This window comes from Stenella coeruleoalba (assembly GCF_951394435.1).
Source record: "Stenella coeruleoalba genome assembly, chromosome: 11".
NCBI classification, from domain to species: domain Eukaryota; kingdom Metazoa; phylum Chordata; class Mammalia; order Artiodactyla; family Delphinidae; genus Stenella; species Stenella coeruleoalba.
Window position 1 is genome coordinate 82,470,414 of NC_137157.1, and position 23,653 is coordinate 82,494,066.

General features: G+C 39.1%; 1 protein-coding gene across 7 annotated transcripts in view; it reads left to right on the forward strand.

Moving 5' to 3' along the window:
- The window catches only part of SOX5 (SRY-box transcription factor 5), a 993,819-nt gene that overhangs the window by 154,764 nt on the left and 815,402 nt on the right, over nt 1–23,653 (forward strand). For 4 of the 7 annotated variants that reach the window (XM_079938029.1, XM_079938030.1, XM_079938031.1 and 1 more), the window contains one exon: nt 11,983–12,059. The exons of 2 other annotated variants lie outside the window; for them this stretch is intronic. The gene's annotated coding sequence lies outside the window, so the exon portion shown is untranslated. Of the gene's footprint in view, nt 1–10,582; nt 11,081–11,982; nt 12,060–23,653 lie in introns of those variants that run through there. One more of the 7 variants, XM_079938032.1, reaches the window with a different exon arrangement.

The window sequence follows — 23,653 nt, forward strand, 5'->3', positions numbered from 1 at the left end:
CCTCTCTTTCACTTATAGTCCATCTAATCCCTGGGTAAAATTCTATCAGCCCTACCTTCAAAATATTTCCAGGACCTGACCACCTCTTCTCATCTCCACCTTCCAGTCTGGTCCAAGCCACTGCATTTCTGTTTGTGGCCAAAGTCTCCTAATTGGGCTCCTCACTTTATTCCCCTTCAGTCTGTTTTCACATGACAGCCAGGGTGAGCCTTGAATGGGTGAAGCACAATAGTCAGATTATGTCCTTCTCTGCCCAGGACACGCCAATGGCTTTCTTCCTCAGGGAAGTCCTTACTGTGACCCTCAGAGAGCAGAGGCAATCCCCATCCCCTCTCCTTGCTGGCTTGTCCTTCTACTACTATCCTCCCTCCCTCCCTCTGCCCATTGCTCTTTCTCTAACAAGCTGGGCCCTGCCCCTCGTAGGACCTTTGCACCCCTGCAAGGTTCCCTCTGCCGGCAGTGCTCTTGCTGTGCATACTGATAAATACTGAGTGACTCATTCCAACACTTTCTTTAGGTCTTGACCCAAATGGCTCCTTCTGGGTGAGGCCCTTTCCTCTCCTCTAAAATTTCAACTAGTCCTCTAAACACTCTCTATCGTCCCTTGCTTTAATTTTTCTCCTTAGCACTTCTGTAACTAACATAGTAATGTTATCTATTCATTTAGCTTGTTTATTTTTTATCTTCCTGCCTAGAATATTAGCTGCACGAGGGCAAGGAGCTTGGTCTGTTTTGTTTACTGCTCTGACTCTAGAGCCCAAGATAGTTCCTGGCAAATGGAGACATTCAATAAATATATGTTGAGTCAATGAATAATTCAAGGTTGATTTTGGCTGGTGCTCTGTATTTATGGCTAGAGAAGGCATAAATAATGCACATTGTTTTCTTCTTGAATTCTGTGTAGGCAGCTTTAGGGTTAAAGTCAAGTTATTGTTAAATTATTTTTTTTTCATTTCTACTCTCCCTGAAGTATTCATCTGCTTTGATAACTTCTATCATACCTCTATTCATTAAACAAAAGTCTTTCTAATTTATTTATCCAACTTTTTTGAACACCAAACTGTTTGCAGGTCACTGTAGGAGGCTCTTAAGAGACATGATCCACCTTTTCAAGGACACTTCAATTTAGTTAGTAAGGCAGGACTAGCAAGCAGCGGATAGAAGGGCTATTTTCAAATATAAGAGAGGGCTGTTTAAGAGGGATTCACAGAATCCCAGTCGAGATTTTTCAGAAAAATATGCCCTCATTCCACCCACAGGCTATAAGTTGGGGTACATGACAATTGTACTAAAAAAGATTTTCCAAGTGAATTCATTAACGGACACAACCACTCATTAAGAACCATAGATTTAATAGTCTTGTGTGTATGTATCGTGCTTACAAACAGACCAACACACCTGACACCTTATTTATGAGGGCTTGCCTAGTAAATACACTCTTACTGTAATTGAAAGTTCCCTAAATTGAAGGCAGATTCCCGAATCTATCAACTTTGGGGTAACAATCTATATTAATATTTAAAGTAAACACATTTAATGTACTTGTTTCCTCTTTATGAAATAAGATGCTTTCATTGCTTGTCCAAGACAAGCACCTGAAAATCAACTTTTGATTCTTAGTTTGTCAACGAATAAAGCTGCCGCTTGACCTTCAGCAGTGTCTGGCTTTGGGGGCATTAGTTGTGGCCAGACTGCCGTTTTGCCATTTGTAGCTGAATGGGCATTTATGTACTTCCCAGGGTACAGTTCTCACACCAGTGATGCATGCCTTCTGGAGGCCGGATTGCTTTTGTGCATTTTATCTGTGATGGCCATCTCAAGTAAAAATTACACTAGTGCAAAGTCTGAAGGCTAATTTTTCACAACCTGTTGCATACTGCCCTATGGATGTCCCCCCTTGGATGTTTTACTTGTTTCAAACTTTGGTGGAAACTTCAGGGACTTTCCTTCTGATGAGTTCCCTACTACTGAACAGACTTAGAAGTGCAAAACTCTTACTGTGTTTTCCTCGTTCATCTCTATATTTGGGTAAAGCTGGATATATAAACCATGCAGTGTGAACAATTCGATATCATTATCATTTGGGCCGTAGCCGTCAAATTCTTCGGTTTGCCTCAGTTTACTCTTGTGTGTGTTCTGCTTTCTTTTTAAAAAATTTCTCGAGGGTAAGTGTTGATTCAGAATATTCTTAAAAATAGAGTCATCATGAGTCTCAGTTTGGGAATGGGGTTTATCTCCAGCTTCTGTGAGAGCTAGATGCACACTAATTTACTAGTGCTGGAACCAAACGGGTTGAAAATCCTTGTTTTCCCACCAGATGGATTAGTTTAAAGTATCACAAAGCGTCTGAGGTTTTTTACGTTACGAATGTGCTTCTTCGCACACGTCAAGAAATGAGTACCATGTTTTGACAGTAACTCCCTTATGAAATTATATGCTGCACACGTGGAGTAAAAATCCAAGCCATTCTCCAGGGAGCAGGCTTATGAATCCGGATGAGGTCACACCTCTTTAAAGATGCAGTTTGATAATCCGACCTCAAAACAAAGGAATTCTGTTAATCCTCTCACAAAAGTGCAAATTGCTAATCAGATCCCTGGGCTGGGCTGGCAGCTTGGTAGACAATGAGCTTGGCAGAAGAGCGATTTTGGGCGGATAGATAGCTGGGAAGCTTGGGATACCAACTTTGCCCCTGTGTTAGCCCAGTTGGGCCCGTTGTTTCGAAACAATGACGTATGTCAATGGAGGTGGTTCTCGCTGTCATTGTGTTCTCCCGCTTTTCTCCTTCCATGTTAATGATGATGCAAATCAATCTTCCTGTCTCTCATTTCACTTCACTGGTGTATAGGCTACTGGGCCCCTATATTCTTTTCACTTGGATGCATGTGTCTTTTGAATTTCATTACACATTCCTCTACAAGCCCAGAGGGTTTTCCTCCCTTCCCATAAATAGTGTGGTGGTATTTGAAAAAGAAAGAAATAAATCCTAATCCAACTGAAAAAAAGAATTTTCTTCTGGAAGGTGAAATTGGATTCTTTTTTCGTAAGTGATAAAACGCAATTTGAGGCAGCTTAAGAAAAGAAAGCTGGAATTGGTTGAGCAAAGGAATACAAGGAAGGCAAATAACCAAACTGGGAGGAGGCAGGAGTTTGGATGGGCCTCAGGAACACTTGGGACCAGGGAGTCATACTCCGTCAGGGCTCGATACCCTTCTCTCCTGTGTCCATGTCACTCTGGATGTCAACTTTTTCTTGCTGCAATAGCGATTTCTCCATATTGGAGGAAACGGCACCATTGATGACAGCACAGGAATTCTATAGCTTACTGTTTTTTCCATTTTACTTAAATAGACTGTCTCTGGGAAGAATTCTGATTGGCTCCTCTTAGATCAGGTGTCTGTCCTGGACTAATCAACCCTGCGTATATAACCGCGTATTTGTCAGGGTGTAGAAGGTGCTTGCTATTTGTCTTTTCCTCTGTCTTCTTTGGACTTAATGAAATATGTAACCAGCCTGAGAAACCCTAAAACCTGACGACTGTTTTAGCACTGGAGTGATTTTGCACAGGTCGATACCACTCTTCTCACTCTCACTGTATTTGACCCTTTTGGCATTTACAACTTTCACCCAAACATGACTAAGAGTTAATTTGAAAGTGAAAAATACAACTTCGGCATTCTAAAAGGGACTTTCATTAAGAGAGCGCACTATTTTGAATACTTCCAGCTAGTTGTGTGTCTCCTGTTAAGAGAGTGTTTGTGAATTATTTGGGTGCAGTGTGTCTGTTGAGGAGTGAAAATTACAGCTTTGGCTGTGGAGCCATTTTCCAATAGGTAGGAACAGGGTGCTTCTGCTACAGTACAGGATGGGCTGCTGTTGGCATATTGGTTTTCAGTCAGAGGAATGATGTGGAACTCCACAAATCTACATCTGGAAGAGGAGAAGTGAGTCAAAGGTAGAGGTTTGGGGTAGAGGCTGCCACCGGTGCAGCCATGCTACCCACAGCCGAAGCCTTCTGAATAAGAGCACTGTCTTTTTAAAAGCAATAGGGAGTGAGGATTGAGGGAGTGCTCACAGCGGTAAGTATAACACAGCTGTGCTCTGTTTATGCTTTGGCTACAATAAAAAAGCTATAAAATGTGAGATGTCATAGCTCCACTTTGCTTTATTTATACTATTTCCTCTGAGCTCTGTCACACTGCACATTCATCTGCTAAGTTGCAGCAAGAATGGAGATTAAAATATCACAGCTCAAAATAGGAGTCAAGCGGAAGGAGATTCATCATAGCCCTATTAAAAATATGTAAATATGGGAATGAAGTCATTTTAAAGCTGTACAGCACTCCTCCTTTATGAGTTAAGATCCCTTGAGCAAGTGGTGGGCTATGCGAGGGACAGAGCTAGGGGACTTGTGCGCCATTTCTTCCACCCATGGAAATTCTTTTAAGATTAAAGACTGTTTGAATTGCAAATTACACGTGTTTTCCTATAATCATGCCTGTTAATAATGGCAGGAAGTCTGATGCAAAACAAGAAAACAAAGATTTGGTAATTAAAGGTTATATATTGTTCACTAGGTTAGAATGATTAAAATTAAGATCAGAAATCTCCTTTTTGGCCTCTGCTCTTAGTGAAACCTTGCGAAGCCTCCAGAGGTTTCCCTCTATAGGAAAGTTCTGAGAAGGAAACTGAGACTTGGAGACATGACCTGGCTTTCTAGAATCCAGTTGTGAACGATAAAGCTAAGTCTGGAAGCTGAGTCCTCCCTAAAACTTGGCTAGGAAATTACTTCTTCTAGCATTTCCTGTATCTCTAGTCCTGACAGAAATTCACTCCCAGTTGTCTATATGGTGTGCTTGGGAGGGTTAAGGAATAGATCTTTTAGATGGAAAGAGTGGGCTATCTCAAATGGTATTAACACGACTCTTCCGCTCTAGTCTTTGTGCCGCTGGATGGCACATGGATGTTTTTTCCCCCCAAATGTGCTACTGTAGTAATAATAAAGACCAACACTTAAGTAACTGACTGGGTACCAGGGATGGCTCTGCGTGTTTTTTATGTAGTAATTACTTAAATTCTCACAACAACCCTATACAGTAGGTATTATTACTCACATTTTACAAATGTGGAAACTGAGACATAAGATCGCACTGCTGGCGAGTGAAAGCAGGAATTCACACTGAGCATCACAGCCAGCACTGTCAGCCACTATTGCCTTTCCCAAAGGATTAGGTACACACTCGAAAGAGCCCTGGACTGAAAAAGAGGAGATCTGGATTTCAGGCACAGTCCTGCCATTTCCCTAGTCAACCGATTTTCCTCACCTGTAGAATGAATGAAGAAATGATTATGTCCTTTGCGATTTCAACTTGGCATGCATCTGGATACTACTACCTCATGAAAATAAATTTTTTGAGCAATACGTTTTCTGCATTCTTATTTAACTTTGGTTCCAGAAATGGTTATGTTAAACATTTCTAATATACAGTGATTCTAGAGTTTCTTCTGTCTTGCACTTTTCACTGTATTTTGGTTGAGTTCTTTTGGTTGCAACTAAAAGGAGTTTCATAGGTAATGAAAGACTTTCTAGCTTTGTGACCTTGAGCACATTTCCTAATCTTGTGTGCCAATTTTCTCATCTGTAAAATGAGTATAATAAAAGTACCTGTCCCATAGAGCTGTTGTAAGAATTAAGCCAGATATTACATGTAAAGCAGTTGGCATGGTGTCTGCTCATAGGAACTACTACAGAATATCAGTGTTGATTATGATTACTGTTGACCACTCAAGTCTCATTGAGCGTTTCTGTCTCTCGTTCCTCATGCTACCAGTTCTACTGGTAGGAGAACTGGTAGCAAATCAGCTAATGTTGTTTGTGATTGCATTCCTTAGAAATTAGAAATTCTAATTCTAATTAGAATTAGAAAGGTTGATAAGATACCATCAGAGGTTACCATCTATTTGTGGTAGAAATATTAGATCAGGGTGGAACTTTGGGAATTGTGTAGGCTGCCCTTTAACGTGATGAATAAAGTACACTGAAAGATCAGATGACTTGTTCCAGGACACTCAGCCAGCAGGTAGAGTGTGGAGGTAAAGCCTACAGATCCAAACTGCAGTTGGCAAAACAGTGCTGCTCTCTATGGAGTTATTAAATGGAACATGTGAAAATTCTTGAAATTTGTAAAAGGAACCACAACACATATCTTAAGGGTTTAAAGTCGTCAAATTACCCTAGTATCTCAGATTTATAGCAATTTGAGATTTTAGATCATGTGTCTTTTGAGCAGTCTTCACAAGAGGACGCTAGGAAAGATGCTTGAGGCTGGCAGGGGAGTACAAGTGGTCATCTTCCTTACTGACTCTTAAAAAATTCGTGTTCTTGGTCTCTTTTGTATGTTGGGTGAGGTAACATGTAACTTTCAACAGTATGGGAAGAAGTGGATCTGATTTGCTTTGAGAAGGTATAAAGAAAGAAAGATTTTTATAGCAATTTGAGTAATTTAAATAGGAAAATAATCTGATAAGATATTGTAATAATTTTGGGGACACATCTAATTGGGTCGAAACTTATCCACTTCTACTCTAATATACAAAGAAAATGGAGCTGTTTCCATAATGTATTCTTGCTCCTGAGTCCCTACCCTACTGTGCAGATTGAAAGATAATAAAAAGTAAACTCCAAAGAGCACAAAATAACTCAGTATCTTTACTGTCAAATCACCTCTTTTTGTTTGTTAGTTTCTCTATTTCCCTGTCCAGGGTAGGGTTGGGTGAGAGGGGCACCTTGGGTGTAAAATGTAAGGAAGTATCCCTCTCAGGTGGCAACCCTGCACTTACTTGACCCTAAGAGGGATGACTGCTTACATTTTGTGCCCTCCCCTGCCCCTGTCCCCACTAAAGAAACCAACTATGGGGAGTTTGTGTACCATTGCGGCTGGCACGGTGGTGTGGAGTGTCACATGTGTGCATGCTGGCCCTGGGGTTGCCCTCTGTATCCTTCCTGGCATCTTCCCTCGGCCAGGGTCTCTACCTGTGGGCCCCTCTGTCCTTGCTGATGTAATTAGCCCCACCTGGATGTGAGCCTGAGCGGCTGCTGCTGGCCTACCATTGCCTTGAATACCATTGCCTTGAATTTGAGGTCCCTCTTCCTTTCCCCAGCCCAGGGCTTTCCCAGTCTTCCTCTGTGTTGTACGTGTGTGTGTGTGTGTGTGTGTGTGTGTGTGTGTGTGTGTGTGTGTTTGTGTTGGAACTGGGGAGGATGGAACAGAGTACAGACACTTTGAGGTTCCTTGCACATGCACACAACCTGTGAGGTATAGTAAACAGTTTTAACTCAATCTATCTGGGCACCTTCCTTCACCAGTTTTTTTTCATTTCTCCCTCACCAGTTTAGATGGGTGTAAGACTTACAACAGGGATTCCCTGAGAGGCCTGTGACCTCTCCCATGCCCTGCCCAACAAGTAATGTCCATGAAAGAGGACTGTCAGCTCTTAGGTCCCTTTTATCCACCTGATATTCTCCTGCCCCACCTCCTTATTGGTTAAATACCAAGATAGGGAGAGAGCCTGGCCCCCGCCTCTGAGCTCTGCCTCTCTTCTTTCCCTAGACTTCTCCCCCCTCCCTCCCTAGATACGTGCGAGTTCCCATACTGGCTCTATCTGTTTAGGATTCACATTTTGCTTTTGCATTTTCACCGGGAATATTTTGGAAATCTTGCAATCGCTCTTCACTCTCAAATTCTGTCATTCAAGATTGTTGTCTCACTACGTAAGCTGATGAATAGCCCCTATGTTCTAACTAGTAGCTGATCTCCCACCTTGCATTCTGGAGGGTCTACTCTGGGCCGAACGTCCAGGAACTCATGATTGAGATAGAGGGTGCAAGGGGAAGGAGGAATTATCATCCCAGTATACCTAAGAAGTGTGGGGTAGCACAGGTTAGTCCTTACTGCCCAGCCTGGTTTCTACTGTCAATTTAGAATACTCTCCCTCCATCGTGTATGTATCCTGTAGATTCTGCCCCACAGGAGGGATTAGGTCTAGTGTCAGCTTCTCCCAAGAGGACCTACCCATTCATAATCTCTTATTGACTAGGAATTTGGGGTGCACATGCTTCCGGAGTTTTCTCCCATATTCTGCTTATGGAGGTTGCAGACATGCAATCCATGCATCCAATTTTAATACAAGGTGATCAATTTTCTTATATGATTAGGTACAGTATTTTATGGGAGCACAGAGAAGGAGTGCCTCATTATGCTTAAGACGGTCAAAGAGGGCTTCCCAGAAGAGTGAAGCCCAAGTTAGGGATTGAAGATCAAAATAAAAAAAGGAAAACACACACACACACACACACACACACACACACACACACACAAGATTAATCATAATTTTCTAGTTGAACAAGATGGGGATGGGAAGGATATTTTTGAAAGGGCAAATCTCAGAGGAGAGCAGGACCTTATCTGTTTTACTTATCAGTGTGTCCCTATCACCTAGTATAGAACTTGGCACTTAAGTATTGAATGTATTAGTGAACTAATGACTTTATCTTGAAGGCCATTGAAACTGGTCATGATAAAATGATAAAATTTGTGTTTTATAAAAATAAACATGGCAGCATTGTAGTAAATGAGTAAAAAGGGAATGAGACAGGGAGCAATTGTAGTAGCATGTTCTACGAAGACTCTTAGGAGAGATGCTTTTTAAGTGACCCCCAATCTCACTTCAGGTACTTAGAGATTCTGTGTCTTCTGCACTGAACATATGGTAGTTTCCCACATATGCCTCAAGCAGGCACAGTCACTGCCTACTTCTACCCTTAAAATGGCCCCAGAAACTTTGGAGATAATTCACAGCATATTTAAGCATTACCTTCTCAACACCTTCCATATAGGAGGCAGAGAGTCGAGTTTTCCAAATGATCTACTGAAGAGACAACAATTACATTTTTGTCTTAGTCCATATGGGTGCTCTAACAAAAATACCATAAACTGGGTGGCTTAACACAACAGAAATTTATTTCTCATACTTATGGAGGCTGGGAAGCCCATGCTCAAGGCGCCAGCACATTCGGCGTCTGGTGAGAGCCTGCTTCCTAGATGGCTGTCTTTTCGCTGTAACCTCACTTGGTGGAAGGGGATGGGGAGCTCTCTGGGGTCTCTTTGATAAGATGACTAATCCCATTCACGAGGGCTCCACTCTCATGAACTAAGCACCTCCCAAAGACCCCACTTCCTAATATCATCACATTGGGTATTAGGTTTCACCATATGAATTTTGGGAGGACATTCGGTCTTTAGCATATGGCGTAGTACTGTTTTTTCTGTTTCTTGTTCAGAGTGGGTCCATGACTTTTCAGTATTGGCAACGGTAACTGGTAACTGGGGGTCTCTATGGTTAGTGAAACCTGGCCCATAACTGATATTGTTTTCAGAGTGAAAGGCTGAAGAGAGGTCAGTAAAATACATCCAGAATCCTCAGTTCCTGTGTGTTATTAGCTTTCTGCAAGTATATATCAAATTATCAAAAACGTAGTGTCTTAATACAAGTCCCACTTATTAGCTCACAGGTCAGGAGCCCAGCATGGTTTGACTAGGTTCTCTGCTCAAGGTGTCACAAGGCTGGAATCAAGATTGGCCAGGCTGGGTTCTTGCCTGTACACTCCTGGGGAAAAATCTGCTTCCAGACTTATTCTTATTGGTAGAATTCAGCTTTTTGTGTATAGGACTGAGGTCCCGTTTCCTTGGGGCTATCTGCTAGGGGTCGCCCATAGCTCCTAGAGGCTGTGTGTACTCCTTGCCACGCCACCACCTCTATCCTAAAGTCCGCAGTGGTGTGTCAGGTCCTTCTAATGCTTCAGATCTCCATCATCCTCAGTCTTTGACCTCTAGACCAAGATTTAAAAGGTTTATGTGATGAGGTTAGACCCATGCAGATAATCTTCCTGTTTTAAAGTCAAGTGTGTTAAATAATATAATCTATTCATGGGGGTAAAACCCATCATATTCACAACTCTGGAGATTATGCTGAGGAGCCTGTTCACAAGTTGGGGGGAATGTGTGGACCATCTTAAAATTCTGCTTACCAAACTGATAGTTGTAAAAAAAAAAAAGTTTGCTTTTTTTTTTTAAACAAGGTTACAAACAGCCTCTTGCATACTTCCTTTAGGAGATGCAGAAGAAGCATATGATTTAATTACTATTTTGTTTGAAAACCAATGTACCTCTTAAGTTGACTTTCTCATATCTGAACTTGACAGATCTACTGTTACTAATCTTTAAAAATTTTACTTGTATGTGACTCATGTACTTCTAAACAGTCCTGCTGTTCGTATAACCAAAGCAAAACATTTCTGAATCTATTACTGGAGGAGGATTTTATTGTTTGTACATGGGAACATAAAACAACATATAGTATATACATAAACACCATCAATTCAAAGTGATTTTCACTGTTAAGTGAGAGTTTTGTTACATTCACTTGAGTGATAAGGTGAGATGTCTTTCAAAGCTTTGGGGCTTTCCAGATTTAAAGAAGGAAGGTGTGAGAGTTTAACCAACTGTACAGTTGTTAGTCAGCTACAGAGTTTGAGGGAGCCAGTCCTCCACACAAGACCACTCTCACTTTTTTTTTTTTTTTTTTTGCGGTACGCGGGCCTCTCACTGTTGTGGCCTCTCCCGTTGCGGAGCGCAGGCTCTGGACGCGCAGGCTCAGCAGCCACGGCTCACAGGCCCGGCCACTGTGCGGCATGTGGGATCTTCCTGGACCAGGGCACGAACCTGTGTCCCCTGCATCGGCAGGCGGACTCCCAACCACTGCGCCACCAGGGAAGCCCCACCCTCACTTTTGACACCAAATGTGTGTTTGAGGGATTTCCAAAACTGCCCTCAGGTTTGAAAATTTGCTAGAAGTACTCAGAGAACTCAGTGAAAGCTGTCATATTCATGGTTACAGTTTATTACAGGGAAAAGATCCTGATTGAAATCAGCCAGGGAAAGCAGTTATATAAGGTTGGGTCTGAGGCTAGAAGACGCAACCACAGAGCTTCCATCACCCTGCCCTATGGAGTCAGAACATGGTATTTTCCCAGTACTGACACGTGACGGTATGCACAGAGCATTGCCAACTAGAGAAGTTCATCGAGCCTTTGGTGGCCAGAGTTTTTACTGGGACTTGATCACATACCACTCGCGTGGCTGACCGTTAGTCTCTAGCCCCTCCTGGACGTCAGTGTTGGGCTGATACCTTTAGTCTCCAGGTAGTTTTGGAGGCAGAATTGATATTGCATGACTCAAGGCCCCTATCATAAAATCACATTGTTAGACTATCTTGTGGCCAAAGCCCTCAGGCAAACAGAGACATTCCTGTCAGCCATGACGTTTTGAGGTCCTAGAGATTACCTCCCGGTAGCCAAAGGCAAAGGCCAGAGTAAGGTTAGCTCTTCAGAAGGGGAGGGAGGGAAAGAGGAAGGAATACAAATAGTGGTTATCATTTATTGAGGGCATACTGTGTATCAGGCAGTGTGCTAAAGCACTGTTTCCTTGGATCCTTTGAACATTATTAGAAAGTTACTAAAATTATCTTTATTTTGAAGGCAATTCGATATTTAGAGAGATTAGTGGCTTATCCAAAACTGTAAATAGCCGGTGGTGGAACCAGGATTTGAACATGTATCAGCCTGATTCCAAAGTACATGATCTCAAACACTGCACTGTATAGCCTCCACCAGAACCAAAGACAGTAAGAATATGTAATGTAATAGGCATTTAGAAACAGTTATTTTTGAGAATTGAGTTTTCAGGATTAAGTTGTCATTCAAATGTATAAGAATATGCACTGCTACTTTAATAATATATAGAGGAAGAGCGTTGGTAGATAGAATGGTTACTTTATTGAATTCTTACCTTGCAAGTGGATGCCAGACAGCACTGTCTTATTTAATTCATTCAAACACATTTATGAGTGTGCATTATATCTCAGGTGCTGTGCTGGCCATCGGTGACCCAAAGATGATGATAAATATGTTCCTGCCTGCAAGGAGCTAGCGGTCCACTGGGGTATGTAAACTGCTTATTGTATTTTATTTTTAATATTATCTTTGTTTTAAGCAGAATATAGAACACTCAATATGTAAGAAATATTTTGCGTAGAAATTTTGCAAGCATTTGGAACAATTTTGGCCTGGAGGAGCTAATGCTAAAGAAAGTTGCAATTTGGAGATTGTTGTTCATATAACCAAATCAAATAATTAAAGTCAGGTTCACTCTTTTGCAGATTCCGTAATAATAGGATAGATTAAAAAAGTAAAACTACTCTAGAAAAAGCCAAAGCACTGAGATTTTTGTGTTACCTAGGCAGTAAATGATGGCAGATGAAGGAGTAGGAAAGCCACCAGAATACATCACACATAGTAACAATGTACATTTCTTCTTCACACTTAGAACATTGACTACTCTGCTTTTTATTGGTTACTTTAGTGATTATCTTTCATCTTCTCCTTCTTTGATTTCTCCAATTGAGCAAAGTCTATATTGGGATAAAATAAGACTTATTTTGTTAATGTTAATTTTTGGCAAATATGTATTTTATTTAAGTAATTTTATTTAAATTGTAGTTTCTAATAGCCTATGGTTACAATAAACCATGCAGTTTGCTGGGAGTAGTCCTGAAAAATTAAATACAGTAATTGCAGTAAACATAAATAAGAAATATTATATTCTAATGTTACTTTATATATTTTATAGGTTATTACAGAGGAATAGAATTAGAAAAAAAATAAATTTAAGTGAACTTGATGTCCAGTAGTTCATACTGATACTACACAACCATAATAACAATATATTTGGACATATTTATATTAATACGCTATCTAGATTAAGCATTATAACTGCTGAGAGTGCAGTTGTGATCATTTAAAAATGTGAGCAAACCAGGAAAGAACATATCCTTTTTCTTGGCAATATGATTTTAATTTTTAAAAGCATTTAATTTCATGAACCATATCCATCATCTTTGCACAGACAAATGTTGTGGCAGTTTTTTGAATGAAACTCTTGGTTCCCTAAAGAAATTATAGATACACTATAAATTTACAAATGAAAGGTCATTTATCAGAGTTATAAATAAGAGTGGTTCCTGTGCTGATGCCCCTGCAAACTTAGAGTGGTTTAATATCTATCAGCTTTTGTGTACAGTTAGTACCGCAAAAGAATATAGATATTGTCATTGTCATACTTACATGGTGTCAACTTTGGCAAAGTGGTGAGAATGACGTGCAATATTTTTTGAATAGCATGGCATTTTCTTGAATTACTGCTGGCAAGAGAACATAAATCAACCTTAATAATGGATATTCCAAAGATGTTTATTAATCTATTCATTTAATCTAAAACACTCACTCTTGGCATTTATAGGGCCAGTTCAAAGGAAGTGGCAGGTGCTTCTAAACCCCAGAAGTTACTTTTAGGGGCCCCATAATTATGTCAGCTAAGTCTGGTTGGAATGGAGATCAAAACGCATGAAAATCCTTTCCTCCTAATCTATGCTACAGTTATTTGCTTAACTAAAATATATTTTCTTGTATGTGTGTAATCAAAATTTCAATTAGTTCCACCGTTGAGGAAACTTACTACATGGCTCTCTGTTTGAATCTTCAGTTTTTAAAATCTATTCCCCTCCCTCCCTCTCTCTATCTCTCTCTGTCTGTCTGTCTCTGTCTCCTTCTCTCTCTGTCTCTTTTTTTCTCTCCCTGTCTCTCTCCTGGAAAATAATCCTACACTGTGTAAACTTTGACTGAAAAGGACTGGAAAACTGACCAACTTCCTGGGTACCAAAATAAGAAATAGCATATGGTACATCATTTTGACTATGCGTAATGAGATTAATGACAGACAGATAGGATGGACAGAGAAGTAAAGAATACAGAGAGGGGAATTTATAGTAGGTAGGAAAGGTCAGAGAAAGCCAGTGAGCAGTTAAGCTGAAGAAGTCAGCTATGCAAATTTGTGGAGTAAGATGGTATGAATGTGCGCGCAAGTACATGTGTTATTTATTAAAATATAGAGTCTTGGCAAAGAACTAACTTCTGGATTAAAATAATGTAAACAAGACTCATTTTTTTCTCCATCTCTCGGCTTCCACTAATGCAGCATCGGTCTCTGGCTTCATTTGGGAGCAAGACAGTGGCAGTGGCATTGCTTCAGCTATAATATCCTGTCAAGCTTCAGATCAAACAGGAGAAAGAGAGACTCTCTTTCCCAGAAGCCCTATCAAAGTCTGTTTGTATTAATTTGCTTTGATTAGATCACAGGATAATGCTGTGTGTCTCTCTTGGAGCAGGAGTGAGCTTCATCATTTTCCATGGACTAAGCATTAGGATTGTATCCCAGAGGAAAATGGGGTACTGTTAACAGAAAGAGGGTTCACGGATGCGAGGTAGCAAAGAAGAAGATTGGCTGCAGGAAAAATTACAATGGGTATATACACATGACATTTTATACATAATTACAGAAACCTATAGATTTCATAGCAATCCATGGATTTTAGGTTAAGAAGCTCTGAAAGTGACATTGAATCAATGCCTTCTGGAACCAAAACAAACAAACAAAAAAAACCCCGAAAAAATCCCAGCATTGATATCCACAGCCATGTAAGAAAATTAGTTGTTACTGGCATTGTTTCCTGAAAAAAGAGACAGAATATTCTCATTTTGTTTATACTCAATCCTTAACTAGTTGTTTAAATGATGTTATCAAATTAAGAAAGAAAAAGAAGTTATATTTTCTTATTAGCTAAAGTGGAAATGTAGTAGTTCAGCCTGAAGCTATTTCTTTAACTATTATTTTGTGTAAGGGAAAGAGGAAAAATCTTTTATTCAAGGTAAGAACTTTATACTGCCAATGTTAGAAGACTTCCATTAGGGAAAAAAAGAACCTTTTCAATGTTGGTTCAACAATTTATTGCTATGGGAGCCTGTGTTTATATATATCCCAAATCCCTTCAATTTAGTCAGTTCCTTTGAAAAGTATTAATCAGGTCTATGAAAGTAATTTGTAAAGGATATATACTTTTTTGATAATGACCCAAAATACCTTATGATTTGCTGATTTTTTTCTTTTTAGCAATATTTTTTGGAATATCTTGGTGAGGTATCAGTTATTTTCTTAAAAATTATTTTAGTTGAAATACCTAGAGAGAATTGGTAGAAAATATAGGTAGGTCGATCATAGGAAATACCAATACTTTGAAAATGCCTACATAGTGATTGTGTATTTTTCATTAATATTGGGAAGAAAACAAGTTTGTAAGAATGTGGAGACTAAAGCAGCAACCGCCCAGATGGCAGTCATAATTATGCTTTATTTTTACACAGATTTCTCAGTTTATTGACAAGAAAAAGGGGTTAGCCTGGGATTTTAAATTGCTCCCCTAAGCTCTAAGAGTTTTTCTTCTTAAGTGAATCAAAATACCACTCAAAAATAGAAAAGAATTCCGTGATCACCAGATAATTTTAAGAGAATAAACATGTTAAGTGAAGAAAACTTAACCGTCTCATCTCTTCACAGAAGCAAAACCCTTTGAAGTTTTAACACTCTTCTTCGTGAATGGATAAGTTTTCAACCAGAATCTTCTATTTATGACTGCAGTGAATTGTCACTGCTCCTTGTTAAGTTTAATACTCTCAGTTGTGAGGAAGTACATTATATTTTCCCCTACTAATTAATGCCAGTGAAATACAGCTGTTTTGCAGGGGGGGTCCAGTTTTCAAAATATTTCTACAGAGGCCATAGTGTATCTGGCTTTCCAGATGAGCATGTTGTTTTTAAAAACCTCCTGAAAACCTCAGTTGACCATCAGTTCTTATTTCAATTGAGAAGTTTGTAGATCTGTTATCACTCTCTCTGTGTATGGTTTTTGTTTTGTTTTGCTTTCTAGATTACAACCTATCTTTACACAGTGTCAATTGTCTGTGAACAGGAAACAGCAGGTAGTTCATTCATTGAAAACTAGTTTATAGATTTTCTTGCTATATATTTGTCTCTGTTTTTCAGATTCAGTTTTAATTTTAACCAAGATAGGGGGTTGCTTCTCTCCATAGTAATATTAGTCATTAATAGAGTTTGGAGAAGTGAGTTTTTTGATGAGCAAACATTTTTACATATAAGAAAAATGTTGTTATTCTTCCATTTTGGCTGAAACAAACCAATGGTTATTTTTAGGGCTGTGAGTTAAGACAGGAGGAAAGTATAACTCCAGTAATCCTTTCTAAAGACAGAAGATAGAGAATCAAAATACTGTTAAGAGAAATTCAAACTGTATTTTTCTTACATGATGTCCAGTTCAGCTGTGTAGGTGTGAAGTTTCAGATAAGATTAAATGCTTTTACAGATGTGAACAGTCAAAACATTCCATATTATTTATTTTAGAGGCTTTGTAGGGAGAAGGAATAGGTTTAATCCAAGACTCTAAAGCATAGATTTCTGAAGACTGTGTGTCTGAAGGGGATGAGCTAGGGAGTAAACAAAGGGAGAAAATCCACCGTACATACTTGAGTTTCACTTTAGGACTCTTGATAGCTTTTGTCACTGATAGGGATTTTTCTCCTAGTTAACTAAGAGTCAAAGAGACAAAGCAGGTAATCTACATACCCTTTCTCAGGTTTTCTCAAAGTGCCTGTAGATGAAAACACGTCACACAACCGGTCAGTTAGGGCCTACAGTGTTCTCTGTTTGTTTTAATTCCATTCTTTACTGAGAAGGAAATAAAAGAAATCTTGAGGATGGTGACAGACTTGGGTTCTTGCCACATTTTCAGCTCACTTCATGGACGGCTCTCTACTTCAGGGAAGGTTAATATTTTCCAGAGATGTTCCATAGGTGTTCTAAATCATACTACAGACACCTGCTCCTTTATATGGATATGTTATCCGCCTAGGATGAATCAGAGTTTTTTTTTTTTTTTTTTTTTTTAGTGTGCTTCCTTCCAAAAACCTCATTAATCTCAGTGTGCAGAATTTAGGGGGAAAGTTGTGTTTTGCTAGTTGACACTGTTTAATGTAAATGATTTATGATTGTTCCTTATGTATACACAATAGGCACTTTATAAATTGGATTGTCCTAGGAGTAACACGATACATAAATGTTATTGCTATAAATTCTGAAGTTGGCTATATATTTTTGTATCATGTAACCAGCTGACTTATAAACGCTGACTCTTCCAACCTGCACTTTCTACTCAATATTATAAGTGGTGACTTAGGTAAGTAAGCCTTGCCTAGATACACACGGAGGCACTCAAACTGCACAAGATCAGGACACCCTGGCACCTCTGCATCGTGGTTTCTGGCTGTCTTCCAGGGGTGTTGGCAGAAAGAAGAAGGAGTGAGAGGGGAAAGTGAAACTGTATCTAGCAAAAAAAATGAACCTAAATTTTTACTAATTTTTGCTCAGTAAAGTCAGGAAAACAAGTGATAGAGAAAAGGGTGAAAAACAAACAGGAGAAAAGAATTAGTAGAACCAATTCAGAAAAATATAGTTAGATACCATTTCACAGGTACATTTTCATTATTTAAATAATATTAAGTAAACATAAAGGTAAGAATAGAATAGCAGCTCTGTAATTGTATGTATATACTTTTGTAACAATATTTATATGATATATTATTTTCAGTGTGTAATATAAATAATAATATTTACTTACAATTTTTTGCATTTCTGTGAGGAATGGAGTTTTGCAAATCTCCTGGTTCTGCTGGTGGATCAGGACATTTTATTATATGTATATGCTGTTATACTAACAGCCTTCATTTTTCACCTTGATGACTTACTGTGATTTTCTTTCTGAGATCCTAAAGAATTTGAAAACAATCTCTGAATAATTGGTCATATTAGATCCAAGTAACTGCTAAATACCAAAGTCATCTAAAATGCTGAGTTAGAAGGAAAGCGTAACACTCATATAACTGATCAGCCAGATTCATGGCAATTTTCTGCTACTCCTGGTGTTAACTCTTTACCTGATCACACAGTCCTAGCATCAAGGCTGATTTGAATTGTTCTATGCCCTAATTTGTGTAAAGAAGAACTGGCCTGTGAAGAATTCTATTGTGTTTATAGTGTCTATTCTGACAGTGATTTTATAGTCCATTTCATAGGCTAAGTGTTTCAGTTGATTCCCTTTCCTCACGCCCTCGTAAGTATTAATGTCTACACAATTGATCTGGTTACCCGTGAAGTCAGTCCATATCAGCTGTTACAGTGGCTGAAAATACAAGATCAGTAATTTTAAAACCTAGAGGTTCCTGTCCTGCTCAAAAGGACTAACTCTCATCAGGCAATCCCCAAGTGAAAAGATTATGAGACTTGAAACCACTGTGTGTGTGTGTGGGTGTGTGTGACTTGTAATAACAAATATTATTTATTTGATTGTTACCGAGAAGGAAACATCCTGATGTGTTCCTTTATAATCTCTGTAATATACTTTTTTTTTTTTTTTTTTTGTGGTACGCGGGCCTCTCACTGTTGTGGCCTCTCCCATTGCGGAGCTCTGGACACGCAGGCTCAGCAGCCATGGCTCATGGGCCCTGCCGCTCTGTGGCATGTGGGATCTTCCCAGACCGGGGCACGAACCCGTGTCCCCTGCATCGGCAGGTGGACTCTCAACCACTGCAGCACCAGGGAAGCCCCTGTAATATACTTTTAATTATCATACTTTCTGGAGGTATCCTGGTACATGCATGGGAAATAATATACATATGAGTATATCTCTATATTTGTAGCCACTATAGTCAAAACTACTTATTTGCCTAACTGGCTTAGCTGCAAAGCTGACTTACCCCTACCCACCCACTAGCAAACTCCCTGGGGAAATAGGGCAAAAAGGTCAAATAGAAGCAGTAAAGCCAGTGATCTTTTACAAAAGAAGTTCTTTAAGAAGTTCTCAGTGCCACTGTTCACCTTCTGGAAGGGAGATCACTACATTCTCTGCCCACCCCTGTGTCATCAGCAGTAGCTCTGGATTCATTGTAGAGGAAGAAAGCCTGTTTCTACCTTGCTGCTGCCATATATATACTCAGGTAAGCCCAGATTGAAATCCCAGAGAGACTGCTGTACCAGACTAGACTATGGAAGGATTCTGTTGCTGATAGAAGGCTTTATAAACCTAACTTCATTTATCCTGTAGAATTTTAACCACCATTTAAAATTCTGCTTTTTCTTACAGGAGCTTAAATTTAAATGCAAGACCTCCTGATTTAAATACATACACACACATAAAATCAGAAAAAGCCCCATCGCTTTTTGTAAGTTACAGAATTCTTACAATAACTATCATTTGCTGAGGACTTTCTTTTGCCGGGTTTTGTTCTTGGCCTTTGCATGTAGTATCTAATTTAAGCTTCCTAAGCGCCTCGTGAAGTAGGTACTATACCCATTTTTCAGTTGAGGGAATTGAGAGCCAGAGAAAGTGAGTCACTTGCTGTGACTCAACAGCTAGTAAGAGGTGGCGCCAGTTTTCAAACCCAGGCCGAGTGACCCCATGGCTCTACTAGGTTGATTTGTAAGCAATATGCAGTGGTTTGTGCATGAAAGGAATGCAGTGGGACCATCACGTAGTAGGAAATAAAATTTGAGTGTTTTTCCTTGTACTAATAACGGTCCCTATCTCTCTCTCAGACACTGTTGTTACCAGTGGCACGTCTTATGTGAGACAGCAGGTCAAAACGAGTCTAATCGTTTATGGCCATAGAAGAGAAGGGAATGTATTGATTCATATGAGGATCTGCCCCTAAGACCTTGCTTTCACTGTTACCGCAGTAAACAGGGAGCTGATGAACCGTAGATGTTAGTGTGTCATCAGTGTCTTGCAGTTTTGTCATCCTGGGTAGCCACCATCAAGAAGGACAGAGTGCCCTCTATGAATATGTATTTAGTACTAGATATGGCAATTTATTCTTTTGAAGAGCACTTTATCATTTTGGTTTTGATAAATATACAAGCAATAATCAGTAGTTAGGAGTTTCAGTCTAAAATGGATGCCATTATTAGTGATTTAACAACTTTTCCTGTGAATTCCACGTGTGTCCCCAAGACTGGATCGTGCTACCCAGTGCTACGTATAGTCAGCTTTTAGAAAAGCTCGCTTTAAAAACCTCTTATGCTATGAACCCTTTGTTTCTCAGAACGACAGTAGTCACTAATTTCCAAATTCTGAATATGTAAAGTAAAGTGTTCACACAGAAAACCTAGGAGACTGCATGGGTCAGAACATTTGTTTAAACTAATATAGAACTAGCTTTTTCAGTTCCAGCTCCCTTTTTCCTATCTATTTGCCTTGCTAATAAGGCCTTACTCATTCCTGTTCAGTTACCTTATGTCACGATACCTCTTCATTTTGGATTTTTTCATTATGATTTGAGCAGACCTTCCTAGCTACGTAGAGAACTTCCATGATAAGAATAAAACATAAAGGCTGTTCAATAAATAAGGATGATGACAACAGTGAAATTTAACCCAAATTGGGCAAAATAGCAGCACAGAATTCTATTACATTTTGAAATTCAGTCTTTACAGATATTTTTCTCTGCCTGAAACATGTGTGCCAGTTCTGTTTATATAAGGGAATAGTGACATCATGTGTGTGCTAGACTAATTGCCTCTGTAATTAACCTATTTGAGAAGGAAGTTACATAGAAATAAAATATCATTGACTACTGAAAGAGGCAATTTTGTCTTAAAGCAAACCTCTAACTTCACCAAAGGGCGTGGACAAAAGGATTCTGTCTCTATCCCTTCTTATTTTTTCAGCATTTCCCTTCCTTCCTCCTTCTCTTCTATTCTTTTCTTCTCTTCTTTCTTTTTCTTGTCTCTATACAATTCCACTAGTCCTCTCCATTTGTCATTCCACTACCTTCATTCTCCATATTGTAAGGTAAAGATCTAATGTTATTATGAGTGAAGATTCTATTTTTAAAGTAGAATTGAGGAAAGATGTAAATGTGGTAAAAAGAGATAGTCTTTTTGTTTCAGTGCTATTCAAATGTCTTTTTTTGGTCAAGGGTAGGATATGCATAGAATCATTTTGGTGTCTTTGAGACTGAGGACAAAAATCTTAGCCTTCTTTTTATCCCTTGATCAAATATATTAATTAAATTTAGAAAAGGGTTTGGGAGCATGGCAAAAGCGGAGTTTCTTTTGACTCTTAAAACCAGAAAAAATTATTGGGAGGCAGTATATTATAATAGAAAGAGTGCCGTTTTGGGGGTCAGAATTATTCATATCTGACCCCAAATATATGGCTAAGGAAGAACAAGAAGAGCATTTTTTCCCAAAGGTGCTCTTTTTAACATTTTAAAAGGTAATATATTAATATGTCACCAAGACATTTGAGAAAACAGTGGGAGTAAACAAGACCAAGAGGCATGTAGGAGAAATTAGTGAAAAGTGTCCTATTGTTTATATCCTAACTTACCCATGAAATCCCTGCAAGACCCAGTTGTCACAGCTTCACCCAGCCCTGGCCTCATGCATAATATAAGGCATTATATAATGGGCGTGGAGCATGGAATAGTTGAAATAGAAATGTTTGGGGGTTCCAGACCACAGTGGACTTGGGTTTCTCAACTTCCAAGATAATCTTTCCGTGCCTCAATTTCTTTATCTGGGATGTAGGGATAAAAATTCCTCTTTTATAAGATAATTGTGGGACTTTAGTGAAGAAACATTTATGTAATACGACGTGTTGTGCCTATAAATAAATGCTTGATGAACAGTAGCTAATATTTCAGATAACATTTGATAAAGCAAAATGATTTGGATACTAAGTAGTTTATTGTAAAAGAATGTAATCTTATCTGGTGGAGCTAGTCCTCAAATGGATTTGCTGAATGACTTATCCTTGCATTTTTCTAATCTTTACCGTAGTAACCTTTCACTTCTATTGATAATTTATATTAGCAATAACTGGATTACAATTCTTGGAAGATGGTGCAAAGATATTTTTAGAAAGTATTATCCCTTGGGGAAAATATGAAGCAAAGAGGAGAAAGAAACACTGCAGAGAGAGTTTTCCTGTGCGTCACTTCTGTGATTAATCCTGTAATCCCTAATGATTGTCAGGTTGCAAAAGAGGCTCTTTATAAGTAAACGGAAACCCTTAGGTCTACAAAAATGGTCATTTGGTCACGGCTATATTTTGGCAATTGTGCTAATTAAATACAGTATCTATGATCATTGGGGTGTCCGCCAGTTTTACAAAAAGAGCTGTCTTATTGGTGATCTTCAATAAGTTAGGGAATTACATGAATCAGAAATTCAGAAAACCAGCCTCAGAAGATTCAGATTCATTCACTACTTATTATCACAAGATGATTCACTCCCCCATTCAACAGATATTTATTGGGAACACATGATATGCCACCTACTGTGTCCGTCAGTGATATTCCTTCGTCCTTTGAATTTCAATCGCATTTTATCTGTGGCTCCACTTGGAAGTACCTTCCCCCTGTGTTCTAGTTAGTTACAACTGTGGCATCTCTTCTAGACTGCAGCAGGTTCCTTAGGAACCAGGCAGGAGATGTGGGACTGTCCTCGGCATCTTTCAGAGAACATACCCTTGTGCACTGCAGAGTAGGCACTAAATAAACGCAGTTAAGCGAATGAAGCAAAGAAAAAGTCTTAGAGGTTTAATTTCATTATCCTTTTCGTTTTAAATTCTTGAATATTTCACTTTGAAATTTCTTCTTCATGTTAATGGTGGTTAGAAGCAGGTAAATAACCAACTGAAAGTCATTATCTCTCCTTTAATTCCTCCCTCTCACCTACTATTCTCTCAAAATTTAGTCCACGGCAGTTACCTCTGGAAGAAGTTAATTATTTGTAAGCCTTTCAAAGTTTGCTGTGCAGAAGGCTGACTTTAGTTGCTTGCCACATGCAAATAATAATGGAAGAAGCATCTATTATTTGTGGTCTGGAACATATGGGGATGTCACGAATACGATCAAGCTTTTTTCTATCGCTGGACCTGGCAAGAGACTCAATGTTAGGTTAATTAGTATCTAGTTTTAAAAAGTCACAACTCTTCCTTGGTTCTGACAAAGAGAGAAGCTTTAAGCAGGTTCAGTATTCATTTGCCATTGCTCAGGTGAAGGCACTCCAAAAAATAAAGCTGAATTCTGACAGCTTTTAAAAAGTAGGGGAATAATCAGCTCGCATACAGAAATCCAACCCATAGCTTCAGAAAATTCAGTATTAAAAATGATAAAGGAAGGATTTTGGCAAAAAGACGGAAGCCCTTGCATATTCTTCTGGAAGGAATGGAGCTTCACTGAGATTGAGAGACCCGAGAGCTTGGGGTGTAATTTAGTGAGCTGACAGGAGGAGTGAAGTATCTCCTCAATATCTGTGTTTGGCAGGAGACATGAATACATACATCAGGAAACAATGTTTAAGTGTTTTATTTCCTTATTTCAGCCTGTCAAACTGTCAGTATAGTTAATGGCCATCAAGAGAGAAAGAGAGAGAGAGGAGGAACAGAGAGAAACAAAGGTACTATGGAATCTGAAAAGAAAGAAACCAGGAAAGCATTTGCGTGTTTCTATGGCATAATGGTCAGTCAGACGAAAATAGCTCACCGTATTCATTTCTCTACTAAAGCC